Source organism: Natator depressus, chromosome 10 (genome assembly GCF_965152275.1).
Source record: "Natator depressus isolate rNatDep1 chromosome 10, rNatDep2.hap1, whole genome shotgun sequence".
NCBI classification, from domain to species: domain Eukaryota; kingdom Metazoa; phylum Chordata; order Testudines; family Cheloniidae; genus Natator; species Natator depressus.
Window position 1 is genome coordinate 57,551,987 of NC_134243.1, and position 14,601 is coordinate 57,566,587.

The window sequence follows — 14,601 nt, forward strand, 5'->3', positions numbered from 1 at the left end:
TTTGACAGTCTTTTGAGTATTAGGGTGGGGTTTTTGGCTTGTTATCTGATTTATTAAAATATAACATTGTTAAACACATTCGGCATGAACTTCAAACTTTCAACTTCAGCTGCTAACATTAAACCAAAAATAAAATGCATCCTTTGACTATAGTTGTTGGACTTGGATCAGTCACGCTTTGAAGAAGGAGGATGTGTGTTCTGCATAAATCTGGGCTAGACTTAAACACACGGGGTCACTTGCATATTGAATTTGAAGTTAAGATTAGGCACACGCACAACAATAGAAGAAACTACAGTGAGGTTTAAAAATAATTCAGTACAAAGTTAAATTTTATTGCCAGTACTGTTCTTGCAGATCAAAGCTATGCTAATCTGGTCTAGAGTTAATTTAATATTTTGCAGCCTCCTGTTCCCCTGATGCATGTTTTAGGCATTAATATTACTCATTCATTTTTACAGTAAAATACTTTTGGAAAAAAGTCCTTTGCTTTGTTGTGGCCTCCTGAGGTGGAAAGTCACAGAGATGTTAAGTCTCACACTGCTTGCTCCAACTTCATTTCATTGGATGGAAGAACTGTCCTAGTCCTATCTCATAACATGCAGTGCTCCCTCAATAAACTTCCTGCTCTGAGGAAGGCTATTTTACCTAGAGGTTGAAACTGTCCCAGATGTTCTCCTGGCCTTCTCTATATGGTACATATTAATATATGTGTACGCACTATGGTGGGGAGCCTTGAAGAGGGATTTTCACTTGAGGGATGCATCTGTAGAATCGGAAGGTCTTTCTGGAAAATGTGCTATACAGCCTTGTTTTGATGCAGGGGACTCAAACTATGTTCTGTGAGCTGAATTCTATATTTAAGAGTGTATTCCTCTCAACCCACAACAGAATTACCTGTGGGAGTTTGATACAAGGGTCAAGGGTAGGTTATAGCCTTTGGCCAGATCTATACTGGGATCCAGGGCCAGATTAACCTTTTGTGAGCCCCGGTGTCAAACATATTTGTGAGCCCGCATGTAAGCATTGTGGGTCTGGTGTGGCAGTGCCATTGGTGCCATAGTATACCCGGTACTGAATCTCAGAGACATTTTTCATTTTGATCACACACCTCTGCATGACTATATGCATTGCCATACACAGTTCCATCAGCCCCCAGTTTTTCTCATTGAGCTGTACACTCATGTGGGTTTACCAGTGTCCAGTGAGCAGAACTTTTGTAGTGATCAGGGGAAACTCCCCACAGATCTATCTCCTTCCTCATTCAGACCTTCTATAGCCTTGTCTCCAGGACCACCCTATTTCACCAGTCACAGTATGTGGTCCTAGTCTCAGCTCAAAGTTCCAAAGCCAGCAGCTACCTGATCAATTCTGACAAACCCCTCCCTCAGCACCCATCCTGCCATTTGAGCAAGCCACTTGCAAACACCATTTCCCCAAAGTGAGGACTTAACCCGTGGAAACCTGAAGTCACCAGCCTTTCTCCCTCAGCTCCCATCTACATGCTAGTCTACTACCTGGTCACCACCACCTCTCCCCAGGCCTGTTTCCCTTCTACCTTGGACGCTATTCTCCCCTGCAAGCCTGACCTGCTTCCTCTTTCCCTGCTTCCCTTGACATTCCTTTCTTATGGGTGACCTCTGTTCCTTGAGGTTAACTCCAGTTTCTTTATCTGCTCCTAGCTTAATGGCCCCCAGAAGTCACAGAGCCACCTGCAGCTTCTCTGGCTAAAGCCATGGGGCCAATCGCCAGAGGCGAGCCTTAGATAGCTGTAGCTACTTGTCTAAGGAGGGGTGGTGATTCCAAGGCTGAGCATGTTTGAACCTTGCAACGGCGGCACTATGGACTCTAAATCCTCAGTGCTGGCCCTAGGCAGTTGCATACTCTGCAGTTAGGCACTTCCCTCCTCTAGGCCATGGCTTTAAGTACCTGAGATGCCCATCACCTGAAGCAGAGGCGACCAATTCCCATGCATCCCTCAGCTAGCACATAGTCGAGCAGAAAGTGCAGCCTGAATGATTTTGGAGGCTGTCGTGCCAGGAGGTCCCCATCCCTGAGCAGCAGCTCTGCCACAAGCTCACATGGTCCCGCTCCGCTGTGGTACCAGGACCCTATGAAGACAGTGGAGTTACCCCATGTATAACCAGTTCTGTCCAAAGCCTGTTGAAGTGAGTGGGAGTTTTTTCATTGTCTTTAATGGGCTGTGTATAGAAGCAAAGGACCCCATTCTAGACTCTAGGAGCAAAGTGCATTCTATGCTGCACTGGTTTACTGTTGTAACAGGAAGGTCTCACATTACCTAGTGAATAAGCAACACCTCCTACATCACTTAACTTTTTCTGAGAGTCTTCCCACCCAATTACTAAGTGTAAACCTGCTTTGCTTACAAAGGCTGAAAATATCAGGTAGTATGGTTACCAAAGCAAGGCACTTCTGAATTCAGTAGGAATTTTGGTTGTGCACAGCACACAGACAGGACTGGTTCCCACGCGGTTACAAAACTTCAGCAAAGTGGAAAAATTTTCAGCTTGTGTGATTGGAGGCTATCTGGATCCATATTATAAGACTGTCCTACATAAAAGTTGAGGTGTCTTTTTGTTATTCTTTTGTTCCACTCTTTGTTTCTGTGGGGAATTTGCCAATGCAATATTACTGTCTTCTTTTTAAACAAACAAAACTAAAAAAAATGATAATGGCTGTTGAAAATAGCAATTCCAGCCCTAGTTAGCACTGGGAAGATGCCAGCATTTGTTGCTCAATTTTATCCTACTTTTTCTACAGCAAATTACAGTCAATCAGTATATTTCATTTGGGAGAAATAAAGTAACAGCAGCCTAAATTGAGCTTAAGCACTCCTGAATTTTGAGGGTGTTCAAATCTGGAAGGCAGGTGCTAGATTCCCTTTCTGAATATTAGTTAAATCTGGAAAGGAAAAGCCAATTTCTGCTTCCATGGCTCAGAAGTGGAAATCCTCCTCTACTGTATCTAAAGCTGCCCAGGTCCTCTAGTAGAACCTTCCCTCCCTTACTTTTCATTTTAACTTCTGGTGGGATCCACATACCTCCCTTCAGAAAGAGAGGTGCACTGTCCATTTAGTTCACCCAATTCCTTTTTTGTGGGCTGCCAGGCAAGGTCACACCAGCATCCCTAATGCAGTCTGGGGAAGTCTTCTGAGGGTGATATCTGGGCCAAAACCTTCTACTCCTTGGGCATACTTGTTCCCCATTCACAGTGCCACACCCTTCCAGGGCCACCTGGGGTGGGGGGGTGGCAACTGGGGCAATTTGCCCCAGGCCCCCGGAGAATATTATAGTATTGCAACTTTCTTTTATGGAAGGGGCCCCCGAAATTGCTTTGCCCCAGGCCCCCTGAATCCTCTGGGCGGCCCTGCCCCCTTCTAGCAGCCAGCTCTCCATTCACAGCAAGCTGCGGTGCATGGGGTCTCACAGCTTCCCCACTCCCTCCCCCCCTTTTCCTCTTGATAGCTGCCAAGGGAATGCTGGGAAATGTAGTTCATTCCCTGCTCCAGGGCTGGATCTATAGGCAGGGAGCTGGCCAAGGAACTACAGTTCCCAGGGCCCCGTGGGTTCTCAGCTCCCATGCTGGATCCCTGCTGCTCCAAGGCTCGCTCTCAGAGCCTTGGCTTCTGCAGCGCTGTGAGAGGGGAGGAAATGAGTGTTGAGTGTTCTGAGCTTGGGCCCGGCACTCTGGAGCCATTGGCACCATGGTAAATCCGGTACTGCTGGGATCGCTTTGCCAGTATAGCTACACCAGTATGCTATAGCCGCATCCACACTTGGAAAGCTTTGCTGGTATAACAGCAAAACTGTGTTTTTGCCAGTATAGCTTAGTCCAGGTAATATTTCCAACCGCCCCACCAAAATAAAAATGAAGATGCTCTATTGGTAGAAGAGAAGCTATACAAGGAGCTTTCTCTGGCACAGCTATCAGTCACAAATCACACCTCCTCACATTCTTGACCGACAAGGCTACGTCAGCAAAAGTTTGTAGGGTAGCCTGGGCTTTTATGCAGTAACTGAACTACTGGTGCTTTGCCTGATGCTCTGAGTACAGGGTTGTGTGTATATGTGCCATCTGGGAAGAGCCCCTGTCTCCTCTTGCTCCTGTAGATGGGAAGTAGGGAAGGGAGGAGTACCTTGCTACCAACTACTTCCAGGTGTGGCTTGCTCCCCTCCCCGGGTATTGACTAAGGCTATGTTTACACTTAAAATGCTATAGCAACACAGGTTCTGCTTCCCTAGACACTCGCTACAGTAACGGCATTGCTGCAGTTAATCTACTTCCCTGACAGGCAGTAGCTAGGTTGATGGAAGAGTTCTTCTGTCTACCCCGGCTTTGCTACATCTCTTGCAGTGTGGATTTTTCACAGCCCCTGGAAGAGGTAGCTATGCCAATGCAAGTTTTCAGTGTAGGCCAGCCCTTAGCTCTGCTGGCCAGCCAGTTGCAGGCTCTGTACCTTTCTACCGCCTTTTTTTATCCCAGGGGTTTGGGTAGGGAATGCAGCATGCTGCCCCCGTTCTCTTGCCTACCTCTGGATCCAAGGTGCAGGGAGCTGCACAGGGCCATCATGGGTGGTCTTACTCTCCTGGGCAGCTGCAACCAGGCCCTGACAATCTCTGCTCTAAAAAGCTTACAGGCTAAAAGATTCAGCATCCCGCTTCCCTCTCTCCCACCCCTTCTCCCATTCCATCTGCTAAAATGATCAGCCACAAAATAGTTGGTTAAATAGCTCACATTTGAAGTGTCACCATTAGGCTTAGAGTTCACATCTTGATGAGATGAATTTGAGGCAGAAAATTTCACACCTTTGAGCTGTTGTTTATGGCTGTCTGCAGAATCAAGACAACACAGTTTCGTATTTTGAAAGCTTTCTTTGCAGTCACGAGGCCAGAAACTTTTTTTTAAATGAAAAATCAAATTCTGAAAAATCGAAATGTATTTATGTGGTTCCACACAAAACATTAGGTGGGCCAGCTCTGGTCCAGGAGCTCTGTTTGCACCACACCTGACATAAAAGGAATCTTAGAACTTGGTGAATCTGAGTGAAATTGTGGACCTGTGTCAGTGTCGTCATATTGTATTTGCTCTCTTTTCTGGCCTCGTTGGGTATTTCTATGCTGTAATTAGACACCCGCAGCTGGCTCATGCCACCTGACTCAGGCTCGCTGGGTTCGGGCTAAGGAGCTGTCTGATTGCAGCGTAGACATTTGGACTCGGGCTGGACCCAGGCTCTGGGACCCTCCCACCTCACAGGGTCCTGGAGTCTAGACTCCAGACTGTGCCCCAACATCTACACTGCAATTAAACAGCCCCTTAGCCCAAACCCCAGGAGCCCCACGGCCAGCCGCGGGTGTCTAATTGCAGTGTGCACATACCTTTCCAATCATTCACAGCTCTCTAAATTCAGGGTGTCGTTTATTTTGTATTGAACTAATGCAAATCAAGTCATAGAACCACTGTAGAGTAGAAATAATTAAATGGCTATTTCCAACATTTCAAGGTATTTTCACTGGTAAGTGAAGCTGTTTAGTTTTTTTCAGAAGGGAGAACAGAAAAGGACACTAACCTTTTTTGTGACCTTTGCTCAAGGGAGCTGGCAGAGCTCAGAGATCCTTTTTTTTCTAAAGTTGCTAATAGAAGCCTAGTTTGTTCCCAAACCATTATTTAGAAGCTTTTGTTTTTTTTCTGCCTGCTGCAGACCAAAACAAATGAAGTTCAATTAGAACTTGAAATTAGTTCAAAACAAATGAAGGTTTTTCAACACACATGGTAAATTATAAGCATTCCCAGTCCTCTCTTTAAAACCAGGCTGTCATGTTGAAACAGGGGGACTGCATTGTACTGAGTGTAAAATCTTTGTCTTATAGAGAGTAGGAGGTATATGATATCAATTTAAAAGGTTCTGAGGCAAACCAGTTAGAGGTTCATTGACAACACAGTGACCATTCATCTTCCAGATTAAATGTAAAATTAAGATCCTGATCACTCGTGGTCATTTAAAACTCCCAAAGAATCTTTCGAGACTGTTGTCCTGGTCAAATTCCAACTTGCCGTAATTACGTTCTTCCTACCCCTACCCTAAAACCCAACAGCAGGTTCAGATGGAACAAATTTATTCACCATTTGCTGACCTAACTACTGTGGTTGTGTTGCAATGCACTATTAAGCAGTTGCTGCCTTTCAGCTTATGAGTTGCTTCATTTTAGTGGTGTATGAAGTGATTTGTGGGCATAGTTTGTACTGTGCTTTGAGACCAAAGGTACTGTATGAGTGTTCGCAAGAAGAAAAGGAGAACTTGTGGCACCTTAGAGACAAACCAATTTATTTGAGCATAAGCTTTCGTGAGCTACAGCTCACTTCATCGGAAGCTTATGCTCAAATAAATTGGTTAGTCTCTAAGGTGCCACAAGTACTCCTTTTCTTTTTGCGAATACAGACTAACACGGCTGCTACTCTGAAACCTGCATGAGTGTTGTCATTTTAGCCCCAGAATATCTGAGAACTGTGTGGAGGGTGTTTTAGAGGCGCAGTATAGATAAAACTAGTGGCTCTCAAATGGTGAATAGGTAAAAGTGAGCTGTAGCTCACGAAAGCTCATGCTCAAATAAATTGGTTAGTCTCTAAGGTGCCACAAGTCCTCCTTTTCTTTTTGCGAATACAGACTAACACGGCTGTTACTCTGAAACAGGTAAAAGGCAGGAGATGCTGTTGGACAGATAAAAGGAATAGTATAGAGGGAAATGAAGTGCTTATGGTTTCAGGTAGTGGTTGGCACTGAATATGATTCAAAGGATCGTTTCACTGTGCAGCAAAGCATAATGAGAGAACGCTGGGAAGCAAAAGAAGGTTATAGATTTATTGTAATAGGAGACTCAATCATATGCTTTGTGTGTAAAAAGGGGTTAGCTACAGGATTGTTGTTAATCTTCCAGAAACAAAGATGAAGGAGGTTGCAGAGAGACCTAATACACAATTCAAGAGATTTGATGTTCAGCCTCTTGTTGCGCTACGTGTTGGACTAAATGATGTCAGAGATACTTAAAAGGAAATTCAGACTCTGCCTGGAAACTGAGAGCAAGGAAGCATGAGACAGCATAAGATATGAGAGCCTTTTAAAGGTTTTATCTACCTCCTAAACTGCTCAATCACAGCAGCATGCTCAGTTTCCTGCCCCTCTGTCCAGACACCTCATAGCACCTGAACTTTTCACCTTTCATGTTTTTAGGTGTAGATGTTCAGCTGCTAGACTATTTCTAAAACAAACAGCTTAAAAAAGAAAGCAGCTAAATAAATAACTGATCTGTGCAAACCTGTTTGTCCAGGGAATAACCACACGCCAAAATAACACTTTGTTCAAACTGCAAAATGGATACAATGGATGTAGGGAACAAATTTTCTAGGAGAGGCTGCCAGTTCCATTAACCTTTGCCCCTGTGCTGTGAATGGAAGCACAACTGTGCCTGCCTGATTTATCCAGCAGCTTGAAAGCAGAGATTACATCCCAGAACTTGAAGGTTTTCTCTCCATAGATAACTTGAGTTTAGTAGGTACAGCACAGCTACCCTTGCATACTCACGTTCTGCTACAGCGCCTTTCTCCTTCACTAGTTAGCAAAGAAAGTCAGGAAAAATCAGCAATTTATTCCCATCATTTAAAAAAAAAAATTGTGTGCCCAAAAAAGGACTTGGTGCTTAACAGAAACAAGACATGGTCCCTCCCCTGAGGAGCTTCCAGTCCAAGGCCCTAGCCCTGTAACTAAATCCACTAGTGCAGAATTGGTGTCCATATAGCATCCTACAGACTTTGGTGTGGGGCACTGTATAATGGGCTCGGAGTCCCATTGACTTGATTGGGACACTAGGAACACTGTATGGGCATGGAGGTCTGTGCGAGAGGTCCAACTGATTTCAATAGGATACTGTATGGGTGCAAGCGTTTGGTTTAGGAGGAGGGAAGTAGTGTTAAAGTGGCTTGGATTGCTGGGCTTCCTTATGATTCTGGTGATGGACCTGCGGCCCAGAAACACAGGGCTGGGTGAGAACCAGGAGTTCTAAGGTGCAGGAGACACATACAATGAGTAAAGCACCCTGTGAACCTGTTGTGGAGTTGAATAATTAGTTATTGTAGAACTGTGTAAATATTTTAAAAAACCCAAACACTTCATTTATGAATGGCTGTGAATAAAATACCTAAGTGCAATTTGCTGTAAAATGTCCCAGAAGTTTGTTTCATGTTATTGAAATGTTCATCTCAGAAGTGGGCTATTCATTATTTAGCATTTATAATCATCATTGTGCTGTATGTAGCTTGTATCTGTATTACTTTTGTGCTCGCTTGTTCTTTTTAATGTAAAATAAAGGGAATTGTGTTTGAAAGTATAGGGTTCTCCTTGTATATGGGAAAACAGAAGTTATTCTCTAGACTTAAAAATCTGTCATCCAGTCAGGGAACAGAAAATCTATACCAGGCGACTATAATACAAATGGTGATTAATCAAAGTGAACAGTTTATGAACAACCCCCATAGACTGAATACTAATGAATAATGCATGCATTTGAGGAAACTATGATTAGCTCCTGAACAATCCACTGAAAAATAACCCTTTTTTTTTGTTAAAAGATATTGTTTTAAATAAATAATGTAACTAGCTCTCTTTAATTGGCAGACACAACATTAGCCAATCATAGCATGTTTTCAGCAAGTCCTGAATCATGATAGAACCCTTTTGCACTGTTGAGTGTTTACCAGTTTTCTTGCCTTAACATCTGCTTTAGCCTGTGATGCCAAATACCCATCTATTGGTGTTAGAACACAATGTTAAATATTGAAATTACAAAATCTTAGCGCAGTATTTTAGTAGCATTTAATCCTGTTTCTTTTGGGCTTTGTATTTCTTCAGTTATAGCCTCAGTGGTAGGAACTATACAAGAAAATATGAAGATGTACTGATATAAAGGAAAATATAACTTAGAATGGTAAAATTTTCAGATGTGCCTAAGTGTCCTAAGCATCTAAATCCATATAATTGTTTAGTTAATTGAGGGTAAATAGTGGAATTGTATTGAAGTAACTATGAAATCTACATGAATGTCAGAATCTCAATGTGGTACCCAATGGGGATAAAACCCTGCTGCTGCTTGCTTTGAAATCAAGGAGTATCTGCTGTTTAAGCTAAAGAACTAGGCCTTTTAGCTGGAACAGTAACAGACTCCTAAACATCTTAGGTGAACCAGCTAGCGGTAGGACATCCACATAATTGTCACTCCAAAGTAGCATGGAAGTTTCTGATTCCAGCTTTTTGCATCTGATCTCTCTTAAGTTTTGTATCTGTGCAGATCCACGGACTTGAGTGACGTTACTCCAGAGGTACCTATGTTATACCAGAATCTGGCCCTCTGTGTCTCATAGTATGTAACAAAATCAGAACACTCCCTTTCACCTGACTTTGAAACAGATTACAGTTTGATGCAACAATTTTCACTGTAAAGTGAAGCTTTCAAACAAACATCAATGAAAATTCACTCCTTAGACACAGTGAATAGTGGTCACCAGCTAGTGTCACTATTTTGCGGGTTCTACAATAGAAGCCACAATGCTGCCACACTTTTAAAGAGACTGCAGAATTAACATGTTCTTCAAATATATTCTCAAACAAGGTTACTTGTATAATAATCCATATGACCAGAGATACAATTACCGTGTAAATCTCACACACAAACAGGGATCCAGGAAAGCAACTTGGATTTTTTTTTTTAACAGCAAGGCCTCTCCCACATGAACTAAAGGTTATTCTCTCTGTGAGACAGCCACATCACTCATCTACATATATTTGGTCCACTCATTATAGTGGGCAAACAGAGATCAAAGGTAAGCAGTGTTTTCCCCAAGAATTGAGATTAGGGGAGGTGTTGGAATATTTAGGGCGGGTGAGGCCAACAAGGGTTGAGACTGTGAGGGCAAAGGTGGGCTGTATGGCGCCATAGTAAAAACTGAAACATGTTTCACAACATTTTATTAGATTTAACTCATGTTTTAAAATCATCACAAAAATTAAAGTTGGCCACTCAAGCCTCCTACGATGAGCTACATCTACATCCATCTTGGTTTCTTGTAATTTTTCACTTTTTGGTGTCTTCTTGTATGTCCATTACTTCAGGTCCTTTATGATATGCTCATGATCAGGCAAAAGGCGACTTCTTTCAGAACACAAAATTCTATTCAATGAGGAAAAAGTATGCTCAACTGTAGCGGTTGTGACTGTGAGTAGCAAGTGATAAATTCCTACTTTTTTCATCCCAGGAAACATAGCACAAAGATTGGGTCGAACAACTAGTGAGGAGAAAGAAGTTGAAGTTAAATCTTCGTTCATCGTATAATATTCCACTCTGTGTTCAAAATTCTCTATTTTGTCCTGATCACATAGCAGCCCTATTGCTGGTAGTGCCTCACTCCACTCAACTGTAGATGTTTTATAAGACAGGCATCTGTAAAAGCTACATGGAGATTGAGTAGAATCCAGAAATCGCTATTGTAGATTTGTAAGAATCGAGTCTGTGTACTTTTTCAGTTGGCTTAACAAACACTTCTTGTCCTCTTCACTTAAAGAGTCAATATAAGTACCTTCATTAGTCAACTTCTGGACTGAAGTCTTTGCTTCTTCCAGTACATTTTCAATGGATATCTCTGATTGATGCAAGGGTAGCTTCTATTGCTGGACAAAGATCTACCACTTTTGTAGCAGATGCCTGGTTGACGTTGTTTAATGACCCAAGTGGTTTCAACAGTAGACATACAAGAGAGAGAATGACAGTAGTCTTCTCTGAATTTAGTAACAAATGTAGTCCACCAGCCTCACTACTTAAATCTGTCCTATCTTGGTGGATACTTTCCAAAGCCAGTAATAACGGTTGCAGTAATTTTAAGACAACAGCCAAGCATCGCTCGTGAGAAAGCCAGCAGGTTTTCCCAGGTTGGACTAATTTGAACTTCAATCCCAGTGTATCTTCTATTTGTTTCCAAGATGTTCAGTCCTTTTGGACTCATACTCTTTTTTTCAGCAAAAAACAGCCATTAAGTTTGTGGCTTTTTAATGTCTTTTTAAGATTCTGCGGCTTGTACTAGCACTAGCTGGAGTAGATGGTCTCTGCAGTGTGTATAGGAGAGATTAGGGTTACCCTTTTCTCTGAGCAAAGCTTGTACTTGTGCTTGTACTACTATGTCTTCCAGAGAAGTTTGCACAAGCAGCCATCTGTGTGGGGTTCAATTTACAAGCATTTAACTCTTCTAAGATGTCACAGATGCAGCTGATATGTCTTCTATAACCTGAACATCTAGAATGCATCTGCTGGCCTACCACAGACATCAAGATAACATACGCAATGACTTAATACTTGATGCCTATTTGTATTGGTGCTTCATCAACCATGAATGCACATATTTTGAATATGGTGAGAAAGTTCTTCACTTTTTCAACTGCTGTGTCTTTCACTGTTGCGCTGCATGCTTCTAGAGAGTCAGCTGAGTTTTTTCAGAAAGATAGCAAGCATTTGCCAGTCTTGTTTGAAACCAGTGTCCAACTTCAGGATTAACAAGTGGCAATGCACTTAACATTGGCCTCCAGTTTGTTGTGTGTGGTATCTCTTGCTTAAATAAAAAGTATGATGCAACAGCCATGTTGGTTCACAAACATTCTTAACAGCCTCATTAAGTTCTTCTAAAACTGGCTTTGACAGTGACTGGCTTATAAGGCTTTCTGCATGTTGATGCATGCCAGAGGCATGGTGTTTTGCAGGCTTTTCATATAGGTTTTCAGTATTGGCCTAACTGATCAGTCGGGCAAACCAAGCTCCTCCACTTTTACTAGATTAATCCATGATATGTCCACATCTTGAATACTGCATGCAGTTCTGGTCACCCCATCTCAAAAAAGATATACTGGAATTGGAAAAGGTTCAGAGAAGGGCAGAGAATGATTAGGGGTATGTAACTGATTCCATATGAGGAGAGATTAAAAAGACTGGGACTTTTCAGCTTGGAAAAGAGACGACTAAGAGGGGATATGATAGAGGCTTATAAAATCTTGACTGATGTGGAGAAAATGAATAAGGAAGTGTTAGTTACGTCTTCACTTAACACAAGAACCAGGTGTCACCCAAAGAAATTAATAGGCAGTAAGTTTAAAACAAACAAAAGAAAGTATTTCTTCACACAACGCACAGTCACCCGTGGAACTCTTTGCCAGGGATGTTGTGAAGGCCAAAATGATAACAGGGTTCAAAAAAGAACTAGATAAGTTCATGGAGGTTAGATCTATTAATGGCTATTAGCTAGGATGGGGAGGGATGCAACGCCATGCTCTGAGTGTGCCTAGCCTCTGTTCACCAGAAGCTGGGAGTGGAAGACAGGGGATGGATCATTCAATGATTCCCTGTTCTGTTCATTCCCTCTGAAGCACCTGGAATAGTCACTGTTGGGAGACAGGATACGGGGATAGATGGACCATTCGACCAATTACATAAAAATAATTATAATAAAGTTTAGTACAGAAACTCCCCAAGATAATGACCTCTTGAGATAGCGATGATGTGAGATAATGACCTTGGCAAATAATGCATTTTAAAAATCTTGGCCTACTAGGAAATGTATTTATATAAGTTTCCCCGTCACAAATCTAACATTCTGTAGTGAAGTCACTAAAACATAGTCCAGTGCTCTGGCTGCTTCTGTTTGTCGTGCCACCGTTCACTCTACCGCTCCATCCCCAATGGCCCTGTACTGTCACCTTCTGCTGCCACCTGCCACTGTGACCTCTGCGAGTTGGTCTCTCGTGGTTCCACCCAGCTCTCAGTGGGCAAACCTCGCTGCTAGTGCCGGCTGGTTTGTCTCTTCTGCAGAAACACTGTCCCACAGCAGGTCTAAGCTCTTAAACCTGATTATTAGTGATTTCAGCTCTAGTGGTCACTTATGAAGCCTAATCATCTCTCTCTCTAAACAGGAGAGGGGACAGGTCAAATAGGCAGAGCCCACACAGTTAATCAAGCAAAACACCTCTACCCCACCCTCTCTCTCTCTCTCTCTTCACTAGGATCTGGCATCCAAACCTCCTGCTTAGGGAGTGCAGTTCAGTTGAGGGTGACCAGTGCTTAATTTGTAACGAAAGAGGTGCTGGAGCTCAAGCTAGTTTGTTACTTTCAGAACTGATGTGAGAAGCCCAGAGGCTCCAGGGCTATGAACTGCCAAGCCTAGAGGTGCCTGGGCTCAGCCCTGGCAAGCCCTAGTGCAAATTAAGCCCTGAGGGAGACCTCCTCATTCAGTCAGACTAAGCACAGTTCTGCTGCCCTTTACTCCTACAATAAGGATAACAACATTTCATAATCCCCACATTTAATACTTAAGTGATTTGTAACCCAACGCCAGCCAAAACTGATCACTTGGGTAGCACAGCTGTCCGCTGGATACCTAGGCAGAGTAGGTGTGTTCATGTAAATACAGTCTGGTCCTGAAGCCTTTACATCCACCCCTGGCTCATCACTAGCTGTCAGGGGAGAGCTCATTCAGACCTTGCTTATAAATAATAATTTGAAATTATTAGGTAGGCCAATATAGCCGAAACAAATGTGCCGACATTGTCATAAATAACAGCTGTGTGAGGAAGCCAGTCTTTGTTCATACTTTGCAAACCCATTATGCTTTCTCAGGGACAAGTATTTTCTCATATACTGTATATGCTTTTAAAGTGTGTATTAATGTTTCAATTTCAATTCAAATTTCCAACCAACGACTAAATTGGCACCACTGCATGTAACTGGGAGGGGTGTTGGAGAAATTCAGGGGGAGTCTAGGGAAATCCTGTAAGGACATAGAAGACTTAAGGCCAAATTCTGCTCTTACTGAAGCTAATGGATGTCCTGTCACTTACTTCATTGCCCTTAAAGAACAATTAGTTTCCAGCTGGTTTTAAAATGGAATGAAAGGATAAAGAACTGTGTATGGCAGAGATCAGATTTCCTGTTAGGACACAGGAAGTGTTAGCTAGTGTGTATATAAGAATGGAAACAGTTGTTTAAACACTGGAATCTCTTAGAGTGAACGCAGGTCCAAATAATACATACCCATGAATTTTAAGGGAAATGGGAGTAGAAATTAAATCCCAATGTGTTGTTTAAAAGAGCAGATTCTGGGGTAAACATAATTCAAGATAAAGGTTAGGAAAGATTGGCAAGCAGTTAGAGTAGCCTAGTTACCTCAACAACAGTTGTGACTGAGAATATTAGCAGTCTGTTTTGCAGAATTTTGTGAAGGAACACTGTGAAAAACTTAATTTTATAAGAGCCAATCAAGCTGGATTTAGGAGAGGAAGGTCTTGGTTCATTATCTTCTTGCATTTCTTCAAGGATACAGTATCACTGCCATGATTGGCACAGCTAATACAGGCGATATAATGCAGAATAAATTTACATTAAAAAAAAATTTAAGGTCCCATGGTGATGTTATAGTGAAGACTCTCTGTGTGAGAGGGAAAAATAGCTTAATGGATAGAGATCAATCTCAGAAACAAGTAACTGAGTGACTATTAGAAAA